At 35.9% G+C, this 21,018-nt stretch overlaps 1 protein-coding gene and 1 pseudogene across 2 annotated transcripts in view; one reads left to right on the top strand and one right to left on the bottom strand.

Annotated features, from left to right (window-relative positions):
- LOC125878199 (guanosine nucleotide diphosphate dissociation inhibitor 2-like) overlaps positions 1-21,018 on the bottom strand; it is a 225,755-nt gene that overhangs the window by 137,824 nt on the left and 66,913 nt on the right. The gene's annotated exons all lie outside the window — the stretch shown is intronic.
- Positions 7,754-20,192, top strand: LOC125842711 (uncharacterized; annotated as a pseudogene).

The raw sequence follows: 21,018 nt of genomic DNA, 5'->3' as shown, positions 1-21,018 counted from the left end.
TTGGTATGAAGTGTTGGTCTGATAAAGATTTGGGGTAGTTAAGTTGATAGTTAAGGGATTTTGAGTAGGGTTGGAGAGTGGGTTATTCTGGACATGTTCTGAGTTTGAATTCGGAGGTGGAAAATGGAGTGGAAGCCTTTCATCACTTAGAGTGTTGACATCGACAGTCGGAATCGTCAAATCTTACTTTTTCTGAAGCTTGACCCTCAATTCAGCAATCTGTTGCATCAGTTGTGCAATTAACTCATTTTGTTCAACGGCAGGGGGTTGAACTATAGCAACATCAGTCATGCCAGTATTCTCACTATTCTGAGTCATTTTTTCGTTTTCCTTTCAACAAAATTCGATTGGGGAAAAATATTTGAGAACTTTGAATGCTCAACCAATTTCTCAACACAAATCAGTTTTCAGTACCTGAAAAAGAAAAATAACTCAAAAGGCGAATGTGTTAGTTTGTATAGGTAATAGGCAATACAAGATATCACACACAAAGTTGTAAGAACAGAAAAGTCTCTTCATTCGAAGATAAACTAGCCCACATATATTGGAGATGACTAAATAGACAGAGATATGTCTATTTGATTTTGGAATTAGTGAATTAGAAAAGTCAACTTGAGTCGAGACAAAGTCGACTGTATCGTACTTCTGCTTTTGATTAAGATGTAACTCGAATTTCTTTGTAAGAGTTGAAAAAGATAAAATTTCTCAATAATGAGGATCGAACCTTGAAAGGTTGTCTACGTATCTCACAAATGAGAATTTAGGTTCTATGTAGTTCGACCCACTTGAATCTGTTTTGATTTGAGATGGCGAATTTCTTTCTAATATGAGAGAGTAAGATTTGAAAAATAAAGTTTGAATTTTATTGGGAAACTAAAGACTCGACGAGTATTTGACGCACCTTTTGATAGTGATTCGATGTTTATGCTTAGAGGTTCTAAAAACAATTCGAAGAAGAGTGAACTAGAATATTTCCAAATAAAGCAACATATTCACACAAGCAGTTATAACACATAAACAGATGTTGCGTGTTCTAAACAGATATGTGATCCTTTTATGCCAATGTAAGCCTAACGATTTGAAAGATGTATACGCCATTTGAAACATTCTACTGCCCCATAACACAAATTTAAACAAATTTTATGAATAAACTGAATGGGGATACATAATAGGGGAAATATGATACAAATAATCAGTCTTGCATAGGGGTACGATCCTAAACTATGCCTCCATGAAAAATCATTCGTTCTTGAACTCCTCGTCATCTACGTATATTCATGTCTTTGGATGCAATGATAACTCATAAAAACCTTCATTTACTAAAGTACGCTAATTGAAATAAACTCTCAACCCCGAGGGACAATGGTTTGGCCAAGACGTATACATCGTTCAAATTTAAACATATAAGTATGATCGTCCTTTTAGGCCGTGTGCCGTTTTGAACTCAAGGTGGTCTCTCTAATGGGCCCAACACGCCTTGGGTGTTGGGTCAACTTAGTCCAATGCGCTAAATTTTGGGATTGAGTTTTGCTCTATACTAGTTTAACTAGGAGTGAGATTATATTTTTTTGTAGTGGATTAGAGACCCAAGTGGACTATTTGGGCTGGGACAGTTAACGACCATTGACAATCCAATAGTCAACTACATTCGTCAGGTTGCCTCGAGAACAATTTAGTTAACGAACGACTGCAACCAATAATCGTCCTTTCAATGAAAAATAAAAAATAAATGTCGTTTGATGGAATATATAGCATGCTATGAATGCAACAGTTTAATATTACGAGAATTTAAACAAATAAACACATAAACAAATATACATTAGCCAAACAATTTAATTTTAAGGTTAGAACCCAATTGCAATCCCCAACGAAGTCATCATTCTGTTTTATTTAAAAATATATAATCAAACTGGTTTTAAGAGTCACCACTTAATTTTTAAAGTAAAATTAAGAAAATTGTTGTTTTCAAAAAACTAAAACAAAAATCTAATGAAAACTTAAAAAGAGATTTGAGGTTCTTATTAGCGTTCTAGGAAGGGTTTTAAAGCATCTAGAATATTCGCTAATACGGTTATCCGACAATTAATCATTTGACTAAAACTTAAGCATGCTTAATTAGTTTAGATATAAACAAACTCAAGGCTTGAAATGTTTTTTAGGGTAAGGGAAATAGTATAGGAATTTACTTAAATAAAATATTTTTCAAAGTAATTTAAGTAGTGAAATAAGTATAACAATTCAATTTTTTAGAAAATACAAATAATTAATTCAAAATGGTTATCTTTTGAGGATTTGATTAGGAAAAATCCTTAGAAATTAATTAAACAAATAAGCATGCTAGAGAAATAAAATAAATATGAGATAAAGAAGAAAAAAATTGGGCCCAAGTCTGGTTATGTCCACCTGGGCCAACACTAGGGCCTAGTTTCGCTTTGGGCCAAAGGCCCCAATTGAGTCACTAGCACATGCCCTAGTCTATCATTGAAGAAATGTTTTTCATTTGAGCCTTAGGCCTAATTTTCCCACCTATCTTAAATTCTAACAAGAGGATAATAAATAAGTGGGCTTATGCCCAATAATAACAAAATACAATTGCTGGAATTTTGAGGGCTTCTGGCTCTCTTTCTGCTGTATCACACCGTATACAACATGTATACAATCCTTCGTCTCGCTCTGAACACTTGTATTTCTGCATTTTTATTTTTATGTCATCTTCCAAAGCTCAAACCATGATTAAGGCCGACTCGAGTAAAGGATTTGGATTTTGAACAACCCAAAATGCAAAGGAGATTTGAATCCGATGGACTCCCACATCGTTCACATGTGACATAAATGAATAAAAATACATAAGTAACAAATCAATTGCTTGAACGGAAAGCATTAAGTAAAAGGAACCATACACTATTGTTTCAAGTATCAAACATTATAAAGAGACAAATATAACTCAAGCATAATTTAGACAATGATATGAAACAATTTCAATTTGCCATGGCAAATCATTACTCACAAAGAAGTTGACAGTAGTAGCAACCAAACATCAATACTAATTAAACTTAAAAAACTAAGCAGTTTGAAAATTGGATAATTGATAAATTATGAAAAGAGCATAACAAAACAATTTAGAGCCAATCAAAGCAAACCAAGTATCCAGATTATTCAACAGACAACTTATGCAAACCTTAAGATTGAGTAAACTCATATGACCTCAAGGATTATGTCAAAAGTTATTTCAAAGAGCAGGATCTTTTCATACAAATTTACAAACTAATACTACTGATTTCGGGTATATAATTTGAAACCTAGAGTCACAAAGACACACATGGCGGAATAAAGGATTAACAAGGCATGGATTAATATTAAAGAGGGAAGTAGCATGGTAAAGGAATGGGCGACAAGGGAGATTATAAGTAACAAATAAAGAAAAGATCAATATATGCCATCATGCTTTCGAAAACTCCCTAGATAAAGATTAACTACAATCAAATACAATCAAGCTTAACCGAAAGTACTTTAACAACAAAAATAGAGAAATCGTAAACACAAAGAGATAGAAAGAGCACAACACATTTGGAATATGAAACTATATGGCAGCCACACCTAACACCACAAGGTGTCCAAAGCTAAATAACAAGTGATTCCACGATTTTTAAAAATAGATAAAATAAGTTGCTGCATCAAACAAATAATGAATAGTGTAACATACAACTTCCATACTAATTAGCTTGGAGATTATATCCTTATTGTGGAAAGAAGACAACATAAACAGTAGCATAACAGAATGTAAAATCGGGGCTTAAAGACAATGAAAACGGAAGAACCGAGATTCTATGACATTCAATCAAGCATACAAGAAGAGGAATAATCGATAACGGATTCAAACAAAGGAAGAAAGAAACGGCAATACTAAGTACAAAACGGCAAAACCCGACTTACACATTAAGATTTAATTAAGGAAATCAATTAAGAACACATATATAACAAATTGAAGTCAACAATTCTCATCTAAAAAATAACAGTGACACAATAATAGAGTAGCGAGGCAGATGAAAAATAGAGGAAGACGAGGAGAAGTTTGTGGAGGAAATGTTACCTTTCTCTGGGCAACGAACTTGGAGCTGCTGGAAACGATTCCACCACGACTAATGGGTTCCAATGAAGAAGCTTTGATGAGAGCTTCAGAAAAGAAGACCAGATGTTGCTTTTCTTAAAGGGAAAATCTAAAGAACAAAAAAAAACCTCTCAACAATGAAGAAGACAAAAATGTATATAGAGGGGAGATCGACCAGATTTGGGGGGGAATTTCCACAGGGATTATGATAGAATTCAAATTCAAAATTCAAAAATCCTTTGAGGATAAGGTTGAACGTTGGAATAGTACCATTCCACAAAGTTAAACAATTTTGGATGCTTGATTTTTGAGAGGAGTACAAACGAGATGAGAGATTGCTCCATCTGTCCCCATTTGAGAATCTTCTCGTACAAGAGGAGAGGACGACGCGCGAGAGTTGCTGGGCTTCGGGTCTGGGCTACGATTTGGGTTGGGAGTTTGCTTGAGTTTGGGTCGATTTTGGGTTTCTCTTTCTGCTGGAAGAAGTAGAACGTACAGGGGTCGGTGGGTACTGTAATGTATTGTTGTACGCTGGGGTCTTTTGAAATTGTTGTTGGGCTGTTTTGAACTGAAAAAATAAAAAGGGAATTGGGCTGAAAAGAAATGGGCCAATTGGGAATTGCTGAATCGGGTTACGGAAAGCATTGGGCCTAACTTATATAAGTCCAAAATGGGTCTGAAAATGGGTTTGAGGTGAGGTAATGAAAGAAGTTAGATCTTGGAGTTTAAGAAATAGCCAAATTGAGTTTAATTTAGAGAGTTTGATTAAAATTTAAGCAAGACGAATTAATATAAATTAATTAATGAGCTTCTTAATCCTAACAAAATAAAATAATTAACTCAAATATAAACTAAATAATTTAAAATATAAACTATTATATAACTAAACTAATTAACCAAATATTTAATTAAAAGTAAATCTTTATGAGATGATTTGTGAATATTCATAAAATATACTAATTATATACATAATTTTGTAATATATATATATATATATATATATATATTATCTATTTTTTTTTATAAAAGTGTCAACTATTTAAAATAACTTGCAACTATTTTTTGAATTTCTTTTTTGTTATAAAACTAATTATTTTAAATCGTTTAAAATTGAAGAAGCTTGATGATTGATTTATATTGTGGGGGGGTCTAAAATTGGGTGTTAACAACGACCAAGAAAAGTCGTCAAACACCTGGGGATTGGGGTGGGGCGTCGCGCTAGCCAGCGCGCCCCAAAGAGGGCTCTGAACTTTCACCCTTGGGGTGCCGCACCAGCTAGCGCCCCAGGGCAGTCTTTGAACTTTTCCCTCTGGCGCCCTGCGCATCTCAGAGCGCCAGGGACGCCAGTCTTTCCCATTTCTTTCCCACCTTTTAGTACTTGTTCCTTAGAATGTATCTATGTTTTATATTTGATTCCAACACTCTAAGGTACATCTAAACATCATGAAATCATCCATAAATATGAGATCATGAACCTTGAACCCATAATTCAATTCAAGGTAAGTTAAGATCAAAGTCAAGAGAAGTAAGAGTCAAGTTAAGAGAAGTTCTTAGAGTTATCCCAAATTCTTTTCCAAATGTTTTAACTTTGTTTTAAGACTTAAAGTTCAAGTTGAGTAAAGAGTAAAGAGTAAGGTTTGAAGTTCATTTCTTCAAAGGTATATGGGGACTATCTATTCCCAAAGAGTTTAAAATGTTTTTCACATTTAAACAGGAAAAGAAACCTCAATTTCCAAAGAGCCTTCGAGCTAGTTTTTAGAAAATAGTTATCGCTTTCTAAATGAAGCAAGAGAGGAAACTTTGATTTCCAAGATTGCCTTTGAGTTAAGTTTTGAGCACTAATCTCTAATCACAGAAAGAAGTATGTTTTAAACATAAGAGCTAATACAATTTTTTAGGAGTAGTATTGAGAACCGATATGGGGGAGAGTTCAGTCAACTCACAGCCCCCATAAACCATGTAGCCATCATGGGTAGAAAAGGTCCATACTGTTTAGATGATTATTTTAGTGCTTTTTAGCATAGACTAGTGGACCCACTTAGTAGTTCAGGTTTTATACCCTTGGAAAGGTATAGGATGGTCCTGGTAGCGTGAGGCAAAATGACTCTTACGTGATGGTTGTCGGTTAGAGAAACTCCCACAGAAGTAATTGTATTCTTAAATAAACAATTTGTTTGTATTTTTACGTACATCTCATAGTTATATGTATCTTTGCATACACACAGAGTTGACATCATGTTTTAAACAACTTTTCTTTATATTACACTTGTTTTAAACTGTTTTATATTGAAATGAGTTCAGTTATGTTGAGTTGAGTTGAGCCAGGTAAGTTCTTCAAATTCATTTCAAGTCTATGTTGTGTTTAGCATTCCAAATCGCATACTCGTACATTCAATATACTGATGTAGTTGACCTGCATCTTATTATGATACAGACATATGTAGATAGGATAGGCATCCAGCGCATCATTGATCTAGTGAGCACTCCAGAGTCAGTTGGTAAGCCTCTTTGCATTCCGAATGACTCTTTTTTATTGCTTTCAGTTATTTTATTTGTTCATTAGGATGTCGTGGGATTTGTCCCGACATCCATCTCAGTTGTTTTAGAGGCTTCATAGACAGTCAGATGTTAGTTCTTTAGCCCTTTCATTGTCATTATCTTATGTTAAGACTTGAGTTTGCCTTAATGGCCAAGTTGAATGTTCCATTATAACATTCCAGTTTATTACATAGACTTGTCTTTGTTGAATTAAGTCTTACGCTGACTAAGTAAGTCAGGCAAAGGGTTCGCTTGGGGCCTGTAATGGTTCTCGAGTGCCAATCACGTCCGGGGTATAGGCTCGATGCGTGACAAACTTTGTATCAGAACATATAGTTCAAGAGTTCTAGAGAGTCTATGAACCCGTTTCAGTAGAGTCTTAGTTATCGGTGTGAAGTGCACCACATCTATAATAGGAGGCTGCGACAATTATGAAAATTATCTCACTTCTTTCATACTCATTTCGTGTGTTAGAGTTTGATCTCTAAAAAGTTTCCTTCTCATTCATGTTTGCGCGTGTTTTCAGATAATCATGCCTCCACGAAGATCTGTCAGAGGTCATCCTGCTAGGCGTAATGTTGAGGAACAAGAGTTACCAAATGCACCTGAAGTGCAACTTCAGGGAGAAGTTACCAATGTTGAGTTCCGTGAGGCTACCGGATGTTGAGCCAAGTTGTGACCAACTAATCTGGGCAACAAAGAGGAGCTAGACAGGAAGTGGCTGATACTTCTAGGATCCGAGAGTTCTTAAGGATGAATCCTCCAAGTTTCACGGGTTCGAGCACTAAAAAGGATCCGGAGAATTTCATTGGAGAACTGAAGAAGGTATTTGAGGTTATGCATATTACCGATACTAAGCGGGTTGAAGTAACTGCATATCAACTGAAGAATGTTGCTAGGACTTGGTTTGATCAGTGGAAAGAGGGTAGAGTTGAAGATGCACCACCTGCTAGTTGGGTTTGTTTTAAGGAGGCTTTCTTGGGGTGTTTCTTTCCCTGAGAACTGAAAGAGGCTAAGGTACGAGAGTTCCTCACACTTAAGTAAGATTCTTTGAGTGTTCATGAGTATGGGTTGAAGTTCACCCAATTATTCCGTTATGCTCCGGAAATGGTTGCGGACATGAGGAGTATAATGACCTTGTTTGTTGCTGGGTTGGCTCGTCTGTCGAGTAAGGAAGGTAAGGCTACAATACTGATAGGTGACATGGATATCTCAAGGTTAATGGTATATGTGCAGCTGAGGAAGAGAAGCTGATGGATAGGGAAGAGTTTAAGAACAAAAGAGCTAAGACAGGGAACGAGTACGGACAGTAGAAGAGTAATGCCAATCGGTCATCCTTCCAACAGAAACAGAAAGGACCTACTCCATCATCTGCTAGTGCACCTGCACCTAAGAAGAAAGGTGAGTACAATAGTTAGAATTTCAGAGCTAAACCTGCGTATTCTCAGGGTAGCATGGTGCAAGGGGGTAGTAAGCCTCCTACCTGCGCTAAGTGTGGTAGAAACCACTCAAGTACATGTAGTGAGGGCTCCCCTGGTTGTTTCAAGTGTGGTCAGAATGGTCATTTCATGCGAGAATGTCCAAAGAACAAGCAGGGTAATGGTAATGGGGGCAATAGAGCCCAATCTTCTTCAGTTGCTCCACCAGACAGAGCTGAACCTAGAGGGGCTACTTTCGTTACTAGCGGAGGAACAAACCGCTTGTATGCTATCAATAGTCGCCAAGAGCAAAAGGATTCCCCAGATGTTATCACTGGTATGATCCAAGTCTTTGACTTTACTGTTTATGCTTTGCTAGACCCAGGAGCGAGTTTATCTTTTGTAACTCCATATGTTGCTATGAATTTTGATGTTATTCCTGAGCAGCTTAGTGAACCATTTAGTGTTTCTACACCTGTTGGTGAGTCCATTCTAGCAGAGAGAGTCTATCGTGATTGTCCCATTTTCGTCAATCACAAGAGTACCATGGTTGATCTTGTTGAGTTAGACAGGGTAGATTTTGATGTCATTCTTGGTATGGACTGGCTTCATTCCTGTTATGCCTCACTTGATTGTAGAACTCGAGTTGTCAAGTTTCAGTTTCCAAATGAACCAGTCTTAGAGTGGAAAAGTAGTTCAGCAGTGCCTAAGGGTCATTTCATTTCGTACCTTAAGGCAAGAAAATTAGTTTCTAAGGGTTGTGTCGATCACTTGGTCTGAGTTAATGACTCTAGTGTTGAGATACCTTCCATTAAGTCAGTTCCTATAGTTAAAGAGTTTTTAGATGTATTTCCAGATGATCTACCTAGAGTCCCTCCTGAGAGAGATAAACTTCGGTATAGATAATCTTCCAAATACCCATCCTATCTCTATTCCACCATATAGGATGGCACCATCAAAGTTGAAAGAGTTAAAATAACAGTTGAAAGATCTTTTAGAGAGAGGGTTTATTCGACCAAGTGTCTCTCCTTGGGGCGCTCCAGTCTTATTTGTGAGGAAGAAGGATGGTTCCCATAGAATGTGTATAGATTATCACCGCTTGAACAAGGTTACCATCAAGAATAAGTATTCTCTTCCGAGAATTGATGATCTTTTCAATTAGCTTCAGGGTGCTTCTTGTTTTTCGAAAATAGACCTCAGATCTGGCTACCATTAGTTGAAAGTAAGGGAATATGATATCCCCAAGACAGCATTCAGGAACCGTTATGGTCATTATGAGTTTCTGGTCATGTCGTCAGTTTAACTAATGCACCTACAACGTTCATGGACCTTATGAATAGAGTTTTCAAACCTTATTTAGATATGTTTGTTATCATTTTTATTGATGACATACTAATCTATTCAAGGAATGAAGAAGACCATGCAAGCCATCTCAGAATAGTCCTTCAGACTTTGAAGGATAAAGAGTTATATGCTAAGTTCTCTAAATGTGAGTTTTGGCTTGAGTCTGTGGCGTTCTTGGGTCACATAGTTTTCAGTGATGGAATTAAAGTTGATACCCAGAAGATTGAGGTAGTGCAGAATTGGCCTAGACCCACATCTCCAACTGATATTAGGAGTTTTTTGAGTTTGACTGGATATTATAGAAGGTTCGTAGAGGGATCCCTCTCATCTATGTCATCCCCTTTGACCAAGTTAACTCAGAAGACATTGAGGTTTCAATGATCTGAAGCTTGTGAGAAAAACTTTCAGGAATTGAAAAAAAGGTTGACTACTACCCCAGTTTTAACCTTACCAGAAGGTATTTAAGGCTATGTTGTCTATTGTGATACGTCTAGAGTTGGTTTGGGTTGCGTGTTAATGCAGAATGGCAAAGTCATAGCTTATGCCTCCAGACAGTTGAAAGTTCATGAGAAGAATTACCCAACCATGACTAAGAGTTGGTTGTCGTAGTATTTGCTTTAAAGATATGGCGTTATTATTTGTATGGTGTTCATGTTGATGTATTCACTGATCACAAGAGTCTTCACTATGTGTTCACTCAGAAAGAGCTTAATCTCAGACAAAGGAGGTGGTTAGAATTACTCAAGGATTATGACAATTACCCAGGTAAGGCTAATGTTGTTGCTAATGCTTTAAGCAGGCTGTTTATGGGTAGCACTACCCATGTTGAGGAGGAAAATAGAGATTTAGCGAAAGATGTGCATAGACTTGCACGCTTAGGAGTCCGACTAATGGATTCCACAGAAGGAAGAGTAGTGGTGATGAATGGGGCTGAATCATCATTAGTGTCAGAAGTGAAATAAAAGCAAGACCAAGATCCTTTTTTTCTTGAATTGAAGGCAAATGTTCATAAGCAAAAAGTATTAGCTTTTGAATAAGGGGGAGATGGAGTATTGAGATATCAAGGTAGGTTGTGTGTACCAATGGTGGATAGACTCCAAGAGAGGATCATGGAGGAAACTCAAAGCTCTAGCTATTCCATTCATCCAGGTTCCACAAAGATGTATCGTAATTTGAGAGAGGTGTATTGGTGGAATAGTATGAAGAAGGGGATTGCAGAAATTCGTTACTAAGTGCCCAAATTGCCAACAAGTTAAAGTAGAGCACCAAAGGCCCGGTGATTTGGCTTAGAATATAGAACTTCTAGAATGGAAGTGGGAGATGATTAATAGGGATTTCATCACAGGTTCACCAAGGTCTCGCATGCATCATGATTCTATTTGGATGATTGTCGACAAAATGACAAAATCAACCCACTTTTAGCCGGTAAAGACTACTCATTCGGCAGAAGATTATGCTGAGTTATATCTTCAAGAGGTGCTAAGACTTCGTGGGGTTCCAGTCTCCATTATTTCAGACAGAGGTGCGCAATTTACTTCACAGTTTTGGAAGTCATTCCAAAAAGGCTTGGGTTCAAAGGTGAACTTAAGTACTGCCTTTCATCCTCAGACAGATGGGCAAGCAGAGCGCACTATTCAGACCTTAGAGGATATGTTGAGGGTATGTGTGATTGATTTCAAAGGTAATTGGGATGATCATCTACCTCTAATTGAGTTTCCTTACAACAATAGTTACCACTCGAGCTTCCAAATGGCTCCTTATGAAACTCTTTGTGGGAGAAGATGCAGATCTCCTATTGGATGGTTTGAAGTTGGTGAAGCAGGGTTGATAGGACCAGATTTGGCTCATCAAGCTATGGAGAAGGTGAAAGTGATTCAAGAGAGATTGAAAATGACGCAGAGTCGTCAGAAATCCTATATTGATGTTAGGAGAAGGGAGTTAGAGTTTGAAGTAGATGATTGGGTATATCTTAAAGTTTCACCTATGAAAGGTGTTATGAGATTTGGTAAGAAGGGGAAGCTTAGTCCCGAGTATATTGGCCCTTACAAAATATCAAAAAGGGTAGGTAATGTAGCTTATGAGTTGGAGCTACCACAGGAGTTAGCCGTAGTTCATCCAATGTTTCACATCTCTATGTTGAAGAAGTGCATGGGCTATCCTTCATTGATCATACCAATTGAAGATATTGGGATCAAGGATAGTTTATCTTATGAAGAGATTCTAGTTCAAATTCTAGATCGCCAAGTTCGCAAGTTGAGAACAAAAGAGGTAGCATCAGTCAAAGTCCTTTGGAAGAACCAATTTGTTAAAGAAGCTACTTGGGAAGCTGAGGAGGATATGAAGAAGAGATATCCACATCTCTTCGAATCTGGAGAATTTCCGAATTAAGGTATTAATCCTTTCTTAGTATTTATTTATAAGTTGGCATGTTGTTTTGCATTTGCTTGTGGGTGCTTGAACTAAATGTTGCATGTTACACCCTTAGCCTAGTAAGAGTAATCTCATTCGAGAACGAATGTTTCCAAGGGGGAGATATTGTAACATCTCGCAATTTGAAATAACTAAGAAGAAGCTAATAATTGGAAATAGTTTTGGAAAGAATGAAAATCTGGAAATTTTGTTAAGTTACAATAAGTTGAGTTTTGGCCAACTTCAAACGGCCATAACTTCTAGCTCAGGATGAGTTAGAGGTACTTAAAGATATGGTAGGAAATCTCTTGGAATGATCTTTCCAACGCCGCTGAGTTTGCATGATTCCGAGTTCGTATGAGTGAGTTATGCCCTTTGGAAGTTTGGTTGTTGGAATAAGGAAAGTCCAATCCGGATTTTGAAAGAGTAGTTTGGTCTTTTCCTGGCCCAATTATTTTATTTCGTTTTTGGTAATTAAGTTAGGGTCTAATCAGAATTAGATTAGTTTACACTTTTACCAAAATATGTTAGGGCTTGGAGAAAAGATAAAAGAAGAGGAGAAAGGAGAAGAGAAGCAAAATTCGTCAAGATCGTCGAGTTTAGCTTGTGGATTTCGTTGGGGGTGATCCCTACAAGGTATGTGAGATCACATAGCGTTGGGTTAATTCACCCACGTTCCAATCATGATTCAATTTCAGCGAAGTTATTAGATTTGGAAGTAAATCCTTGAGTTCTTGATGAAATTCGTTTGAATTCTTGTGGGTTGTGTTGTTGGAGTTTTCTTGAGATTGATTCATGTTGTTAGTTGTGTTTTTCGAGTAGAATCTGATGTATATTGAGGGTACAAATGATTCTAAATGTTTGGGGAAAGAACCATTGAAGCTTAGAGGGTTTAGAGATGAAAAACGGATAAGAAAAGTCGTCAAACACCTGGGGATAGGGGTGGGGCGTCGCGCCAGCCAGCGCGCCCCAAAGAGGGCTCTGAACTTTCACCCTTGGGGCGCCGCGCCAGCCAGCTTCCCCCAGGGCAGTCTCTGAAATTTTCCCTCTGGCGCCCCGCGTCTCTCAGAGCGCCAGGGACACCAGTCTTTCCCATTTCTTTCCCACATTTTAGTACTTGTTCCTTAGCAATGTACATATGTTTTCTAGTTGACTCCAACACTCTAAGATATATCTAAACATCATGAAATCATTCATAAACATGAGATCTTGAAACTTGAATTCATAATCCAATTCAAGGAAAGTTAAGATCAAAGTCAAGAGAAGTTCTTAGAGTTTTCCAAAACTCTTTTCCAAATGTTTTAACTTTGTTTTAAGACTAAAAGTTCAAGTTGAGTAAAGAGTATAGAGTAAGATTTGAAGTTCATTTCTTCAAAGGTATATGAGGACTATGTATTCCCAAAGGGTTTAAAATATTTTTCACATTTAAATAAGAAAGGAAACCTCGATTTCCAAAGAGCTTTCGGGCTAGTTTTCAGAAAAGAGTAATCACTTTCTGAATGAAGCATGAGAGGAAACTTCGATTTCCAAGATAGCCTTTGAGCTAAGTTTTGAGTACTAATCTCAAATTACAGAAAGAAGTATGTTTTAAACATAAGAGCTAATATAATATTTTTGAGAGTAGTATTGAGCACCGATATGGGGGAAAGTTCAGACAACTCGCAGCCCTCATAAACCATGTAGCCATAATGGGTAGAAAAGGATCATACTTTTTAGATAATTCCTTTAGTATTTTTTAGCATAGACTAGTGGATCCAATTAGTAGTTCAGGTTCTATACCCTTGGCAAGGTATAGGACGACCCTGGCAGCATGAGGAAAAATGTTGTATCATCACAATAGCTCTTACGTGATAGTTGTTGGTTAGAGAAACTCCCACAGAAGTAATTATATTCTTAAATACACAGTTTATTTGTATTTTTACAAACATCTCATAGTTATATGTATCTTTGCATACACACAGAGTTGACATCATGTTTTAAATAATTTTTCTTTATATTGCACTTGTTTTAAACTGCTTTTATATTGAAATTAGTTCAGTTATGTTGAGTTAAGTTGAGCTAGGTAAGTTCTTCAGATTCATTTCAAGCCTATGTTGTGTTTAGCATTCCAACTCGCATACTCGTACATTCAATGTACTGATGCCAGTTGACCTGCATCTTATTATGATGCAGACACATGTAACTAGGATCGGCATCCAGCGCATCGTTGATCTAGTGAGCACTCCAGAGTCGGATGGTGAGCCTCATTGCATTCCGGAGGACTCATTTTTATTGCTTTCAGTTATTTTATTAGTTCATTAAGATTTCGTGTGATTTTTCCCCACATCCATCTCAGTTGTTTTAGAGGCTTCATAGACAGTCAGATGTTAGTTCTTTAGTCTTTTCATTGTCATTATCTTATGTTAATAGTTGAGTTTGCCTTAATGGCCAAGTTGAATGTTCCATTATAACATTCCAGTTTATTACATAGACTTGTCTTTGTTGAATTAAGTCTTCCGCTGAGTAAGTAAGTTAAGCCAAGGGTTCGCTTGGGACCAGCAATGGTTCTCGAGTGCCAGCCATGTCCGAGGTGTAGGCTCGGGGAATGACAATTGATACATTTTTTTAGAGTCAGTTAATTTGTTTTTATGTATTTTAATTTTTTTTAAATTGTTAACTATTGTGATTTATAATACTTTTTACGTTATTTTTAAACAAAATATATTTATCATCTAACTCATTTTATGTGATATCAAGAGAATTTCGAGAGTCTATCGAATTTTTTTAGTAACTTCTTAATATTTAGGCTGTTAATTATTATGATTTATTATTTTATTTATACAAAAAAAATTTAAAAGACATAATTTTCCGATGTCTATTATTTTTTCACTCTAAACACAATTTGTTGTTGTAGTAACAAATAAAGTAATTAGTGTTGTAAAGTGGGACCCATATGTATTACAACTATTATAGTAACAAATTTCTTTTCTATTATATAGAAACATGAAGGCTAGGACGATCAAGGGAATTTTATTTTAAAGTTCGAATGAAAATTAGGGGGTTTAAGAGTGGAATTATATTCTCTCATTCCACAGATTGATCAAGCAATCAAAAAGTCACCAAATCCACATATGATTTTTTTCCCAGGAGTTAAATTAATTTTTTATGTTCTTGAGATATGTATAAATTTTACTCTATTTTTTCATTAAATTTCTTGATAAAACATCTATAAGAAATTGGCTTCCTTGAAATGTTGTAGTTTTTTTTTAGCTATTTTGGGTAAAAGAGATGGTGTACTTGTTGCTTCTTCTGAAGGGATGTAGTAATTCATTTCCATTCTTCTTCTTTTAATCTATTTATGTTCCTTAATTCTCAGGTCAAATACTTAATGATTTTAAAAGTTTAATAGAGATGACCTTGCATGACCATTTATATAATTGGATATGATGTGCTTTGATGGTTTTGAAGTCCTATGATCTCTCTTCATAATAATCTAGAAACATCCTCTTTCTCGAAATAAAATGAAAAAAAATTAAAAGAACAAATGCAAAATTGATCTTATTACTATTTTTCCATGAAAAGGACGACTAATGACATTTTAGTAATTTTAACATCATTTAAGAGCAAAATAATAATTATATAATTAATGGTGAAAATGAAAATATAGAAGAATCCGTACATGTCTTTACTTTTGTTATAGACCCGACCCGTAAGGATATTTTTGTAACATGTTTTAGAAAGAAAATTTTAAACTAATTTAAATAAAATGTGTTTGAATAGTTAATATTTTGTTCCTAAAAAAACTTTAAGGATTATTACGTAAACACATTTTTAATATTATGTTACACAATATGACCACTACTAAAATTCGTATCTTTATTATTAAAATAGTCTTTAATAAAAGAATGAACAATGTTTGACTATCAAGAAGCTAATAATTTGATAATGTATTAATTCCATGAAAGATTAATAAATATTAATTTTTCATTTCTATATAGGATATTTTCTTAATATTAAATATGATAAACTATTTAACAGAGAAAATTTGAAAAAAAAAAAGGTTTAAAATTCAAATTCTAAGAAATATTAAAATACATACTAAAGAAAAATGAGGAGTTAAAAAAATAAAGAAGAACAACGAAAGAAAATGTCAATAGAAAAGGACTATGTTGAGAAATATAGAGGAAGAAGAAAAAAAATTCGGAAAAAATAACCTGAAAGAGAAAAACAAGTATATTGGTTATTTTGTGGAGGTAAAATTTAGAGTTTTCTTTTACGGCATGATATTTAGAGTGTAGTATCAAAAACTTTTATCAATGTAATTTAGAATTTAACATTAGAAATAAAGTTATTTTCGTGATTGTTTTTTTTTTTGTGGTCTGTGGAATTAGAAATCGTTTTTAACAAATACTTTCAATATTAAAATAAAAATAAATAGAAGTATTTCTATTTATAAAAGAGAATAATAAAATGTATCACAAAATTCATTGACAAAGGAAAGTGCAAACAAATTATACTTAAGTTGAAGTGATAGAGATTTGAAAGGCTTTAAATCGATCTTTACGAATTGGTTAATCAATAATTAGTATTTTATCAGATGCAAAGTTTATGGTGCAAATACTAAAAAAAAGAAGATAACAACATTGTGGAAAATATATACCACTTGCGAAAATATATGAAGACCGATGAAACTTATTTAAAGATATCAACATTTTATATATTCCTCGAACACGAAATGTTTTAACTCCTAATATAACGCAATTCTCTATTCCCTTTGCTACATAGAATTTCTTGGAATTCAACTTTCTTAATTTGAGTTGTAAACAATGTGTCTATGTTGTATGAACATTTGAAACATATTATTAAGTAATATATTGAAGTTGTTTACTGAAAATATAGTATAAATACAGAAATTTCATACAGTGAATTACATTCTACCCTAGAAGTTTCCTCAATTACGAAAATCTCGAATTTTCATTGCTTTCGAATACATTCCTTGGTTGTTCAATACATTACAAATGATACATTACCTCATGAGAAGGACGTATCCGAGAGGGGATAGGTATGTATTCGAGAGGGAATGTATGTATCCGAGAGGAAATAGGAATACATCCGGAAGAGGATTTTTGTACTTTTTTTTAGATGGTAGAAATATTGATAACTTAAGTTGTGAATTTATGTAATTCTTTCAAAATAATATGCAAAATTATATTCTGCCCGTATCACGGGCCTTAAATTATCTAGTGGAGTGAAAATGGAAGAAAGAATGGTCCACCTGCTTGGAAAGTGGGCCAATATTGCGGGTGAGAAAGGGAAATGTTAGAGGGGCATTTATGTCCTATATTAAGAAAGTGTAGATATAAAACAATCAAGTATAACATATTTTAAGCATGATATTAAGAAAATGTCCATTTTAAAGATATGCTTGCAAGTGAAACTATAGAAATGAAGAGTGAGTTGGTCATTGTATAAGTCAAGCCTGAGGTGTGTGATCTTTATCTTTGGAATTTTCACCAATTCATGGTTAGTTTCACACCTTTGCAAGTAATTCTTCCTCATGAAATTATATGCATATCTTAGCAATGAGTGATCTAATCATGCAATATTGGGTTGTTATTTATGATCCACATATCCAACACTGTATGTTCAAAGAGTTTTTCAATTGCTAAATGTGGTTTCATTACTTGTAGACACTGTTCAAATAAGCAAATTTCCTAGGATGTAATAATGAACATTGTTTAAGAATGACTTCTATGAGCATTATTGATTATCCTTTTCACCTTGTATAAATTAGTGCCATAGGTATGAACTTACACATTATATGTGAGTAACATATGATAGTTATCTGTCAAGTGAATGAAAGTGAATAATTGAGAGCACTGTCTTTGGCAAAACTCCAATACAGACTCATTTCCTCATTTCCTTGTAGATAGAGACACATTCCTTCTAAAGGATTTACTTTAGATTCCATATCTAAAATTTGAGATGGCTTAGAGGTGATTTTGAGTTGATCAAAATTGAATAATCGGTGTATATTTCATGTATGGTTAAGTTATTTTTTAGTTTTTTGAGTGTATCATAATGTGTGGTCAGTGTATAGCTCATGTATGGGTAAGCTATATTATGTAATTAGTGTATACTTCTGATGACTTTAGACAAGCTATATTGTATAATTAGTATATATCTTTTATGATTTTTTGCTGCTTTTTATGTAAATAAAGTATGATTGTATTTATTATAAACTAATTATATTATTGTGTATATTTGAAATTTACATTATATAAAGTAAATAACTATTATTATCTTGAACATAGTATAATTGTCAAATATGTTCTCTATATTTTGTGAATAGTATAATTGTCAAATATGTTCTCTATATTTTGTGAATGTCATATTATTGGATATTGAAATTAAAAGTGGAATATTTACGTAGTTGAACATTTATATATGTGAAAGTACGAATTACATTTTTATACATACTATTTAGCGTCTTTGATAAAAATCACCTATTACATTGAAATGAGGATGACATTAAATTCAATCAATTTAGACAAATATAACAACTATTTTGTCTTTCCATTAAAAATAGACCCCAAATGCAATAGGCACCAAAGAAGACCAAGTACAATCTCAAACTATTTGGGGTCAATTATATGTCTCATCCATATTAAAGTTTTTTTTTAATAATTTTTTTAGAAGCAACATTCGCATTTTAGCACAGATTTTTGTTGATTTCTTCTACTTATATAGAGGTCATATTGCTACAAATACTAGAATTCAAAAATTACATCTAAAGTAACTAAATTAAATTTTCATGAACTCAGTGCATTAGATGAGAATCAAGAAATTCTCAGAAATGTACAACTCCCACTACAAAAATGAACCAAGATATACACCATTATTCTTATTATAAATAAACAATTCAATTTGATGAATTAAAAAAAGAGGCAAGAGACTGCTTAAGAAGCAAAGATTACTTGCACTTATTCTATCAATACATGTATTTGATTGGACATGTACATTTGGGCACACCAACAATTTCACCTCCTGAATTAAATAATGGCAAAAGATCTGTCTATAGTGCACCTGAAAATTCATTCAGTTCCTCCAGACTCTTCGAAAGATGAGAAGGCCAACAACATACCCCGTGAAATCGCACAATAAGAAGGGTAAAATGCAAGTAGACTTTACTACGTGAAACAAAAGATTGTGCCATATTTGTGGAAGTATTGAGTCTTCACATCAAAGGGCATCTCTGAGCCATGCACAATTATATCTGTTGGTGACTTTAAAATCATGTAAAACAAAATACGCTAGCTAGCATTATCTCGATGCAATTCAAATGAAGTTGAATGCAATTAGTTGTTATGCTTGCTATCATAACATAGAGATGAGGTCATGTTGGTTGAGGATCAAACTCAAATAACAAGTGCATGGAGAGCGTATTGTCATGTCCCGCCACTATCCGAGCCAAATTTTGCAGCCAAGTACGCGTGAGGGTTTCTAGAGTTAGAGAGAAAACTCTAGAATGCCTTAGATATTTCAAGAAAGCCTTGGAGAATTCTAGACTATGTAGAATTCTCTAGAAAGGGGGCCAATGTGTAAATACCTTAGGGACTTCTCATGTAAATATTAATTGTACTTTAGTCCTTAGGAAGTAGTATAAATAGAGGTGCCAACCATTTGCAAGGCATCACTCAAGTGTAAAGCAATACAAAAGCCTTCTTCCAAAAGCTCTCTTTGATCTCTCTAAGCCTTTCTTAGCATTTTCTTAGCAATTTTAGCATAAAGAGCTTTCTTGAGCTTACAAGATCTTGAAAGATAGTGAGTAAGTTGTCAAGAGCCGCACAGAGCTTTAGTGAGAACTCTAAGTTCGTGACAACGTGGTATCAGAGCAGAGGTTTGATACAGAGGGAATGGAAACCGAAGGGGACGTAAACGCCGCTAGCACCACCAACGTCCGTCTGGATGGTTGAAAGAAGGCCCGAAAGGGTAAGAAGCACCAAAAGAGTCATGAAAAAATATTGCTGGATTCCACACCAAGCGAGGCGCTAATATCTCATCCACCCTCAACCACCGAGGCAAGTGACGATGAACGTGGCGAGGAGGCCATTGACGTCACCGCAGGAGAAGAATGGGTCTCAAGGGTTGAAGTGGCGAGGCAGGCCGTGGAGATATTAGGCCAGCGCATGAACGTGGCCGATGGCAAATTCAAGACTCTTGAAGACTTCACCCTTGAGGAGACCGAAAACATCCGTAAGGAGTTGGAGGGACGTCAGCGGGCCGAGTTCGAGATGAAGGAGGCCATCACTTCCTTGGAATGCCGGCTCATGGAGGCGTTGAACAGAATTGAAACCATGAAGGCCGAAATGAGGACACTCAAGGAAGGCATGTAAGCTGGAGGATCAGCATCACCCGACCGTGATAGGGAGGCCAGGGTCGAGGCTCCCAAGCCACCTATGTTTAAAGGCATCCGCGATGCTCAAGAGGTAGAGAATTTCTTGTGGAAATTGGAGAATTACTTCAAGTGTAGCCGGGTGAGGAGTGACGAGACCAAGATAAACACTGCCGTGTTGTATCTTTCAGAGATTGCCATGCTGTGGTGGAGGCGCAAGGAAGCCGAGATAGGGAAGGGGACGTGCACCATCAACACGTGGGATCTATTCCGCGAAGAGTTCAAGAAAGCCTTCTTCCCTAATAACGTCATATATGAGGTTAAGAGCCAGTTCAGGGAACTGAAGCAAATAGGAAGCATTCGGGCGTACGTGAAAGAGTTCACAACTCTAACGCTTCAGATCCCCAACCTCACGGACGAAGACAAGTTGTTCCACTACATGGACAGGTTGCAAAATTGGGCCAAGATGAAGTTGGAGCGATGATAGGTCAAGACCATAGATGAAGCCATCACCTAGGCCGAGTCTTTGACAGACTTTAAGCATGATCGACATGACAAGGCAAAGGGCAAGGATGCAAGGAGCATTCATACCAAAGGTGGGGGAGACCGTGGCCGAGGCAGAAGCAGCAGGCACACCCTAAGCAGCACGACCCCCACAAGCTGGACAACCGACGGTTCATGCGCCAGAACTACACAGAGAAGAAAGCGCAGACCCCAAGGNATGCAAGGAGCAGTCATACCAAAGGTGGGGGAGACCGTGGCCGAGGCAGGAGCAGCAGGCACACCCTAAGCAGCACGACCCCCACAAGCTGGACAACCGACGGTTC

Source organism: Solanum stenotomum, chromosome 10 (genome assembly GCF_019186545.1).
Source record: "Solanum stenotomum isolate F172 chromosome 10, ASM1918654v1, whole genome shotgun sequence".
Lineage (NCBI taxonomy): Eukaryota > Viridiplantae > Streptophyta > Magnoliopsida > Solanales > Solanaceae > Solanum > Solanum stenotomum.
This window is presented reverse-complemented; position numbering and strand designations above follow the sequence as displayed.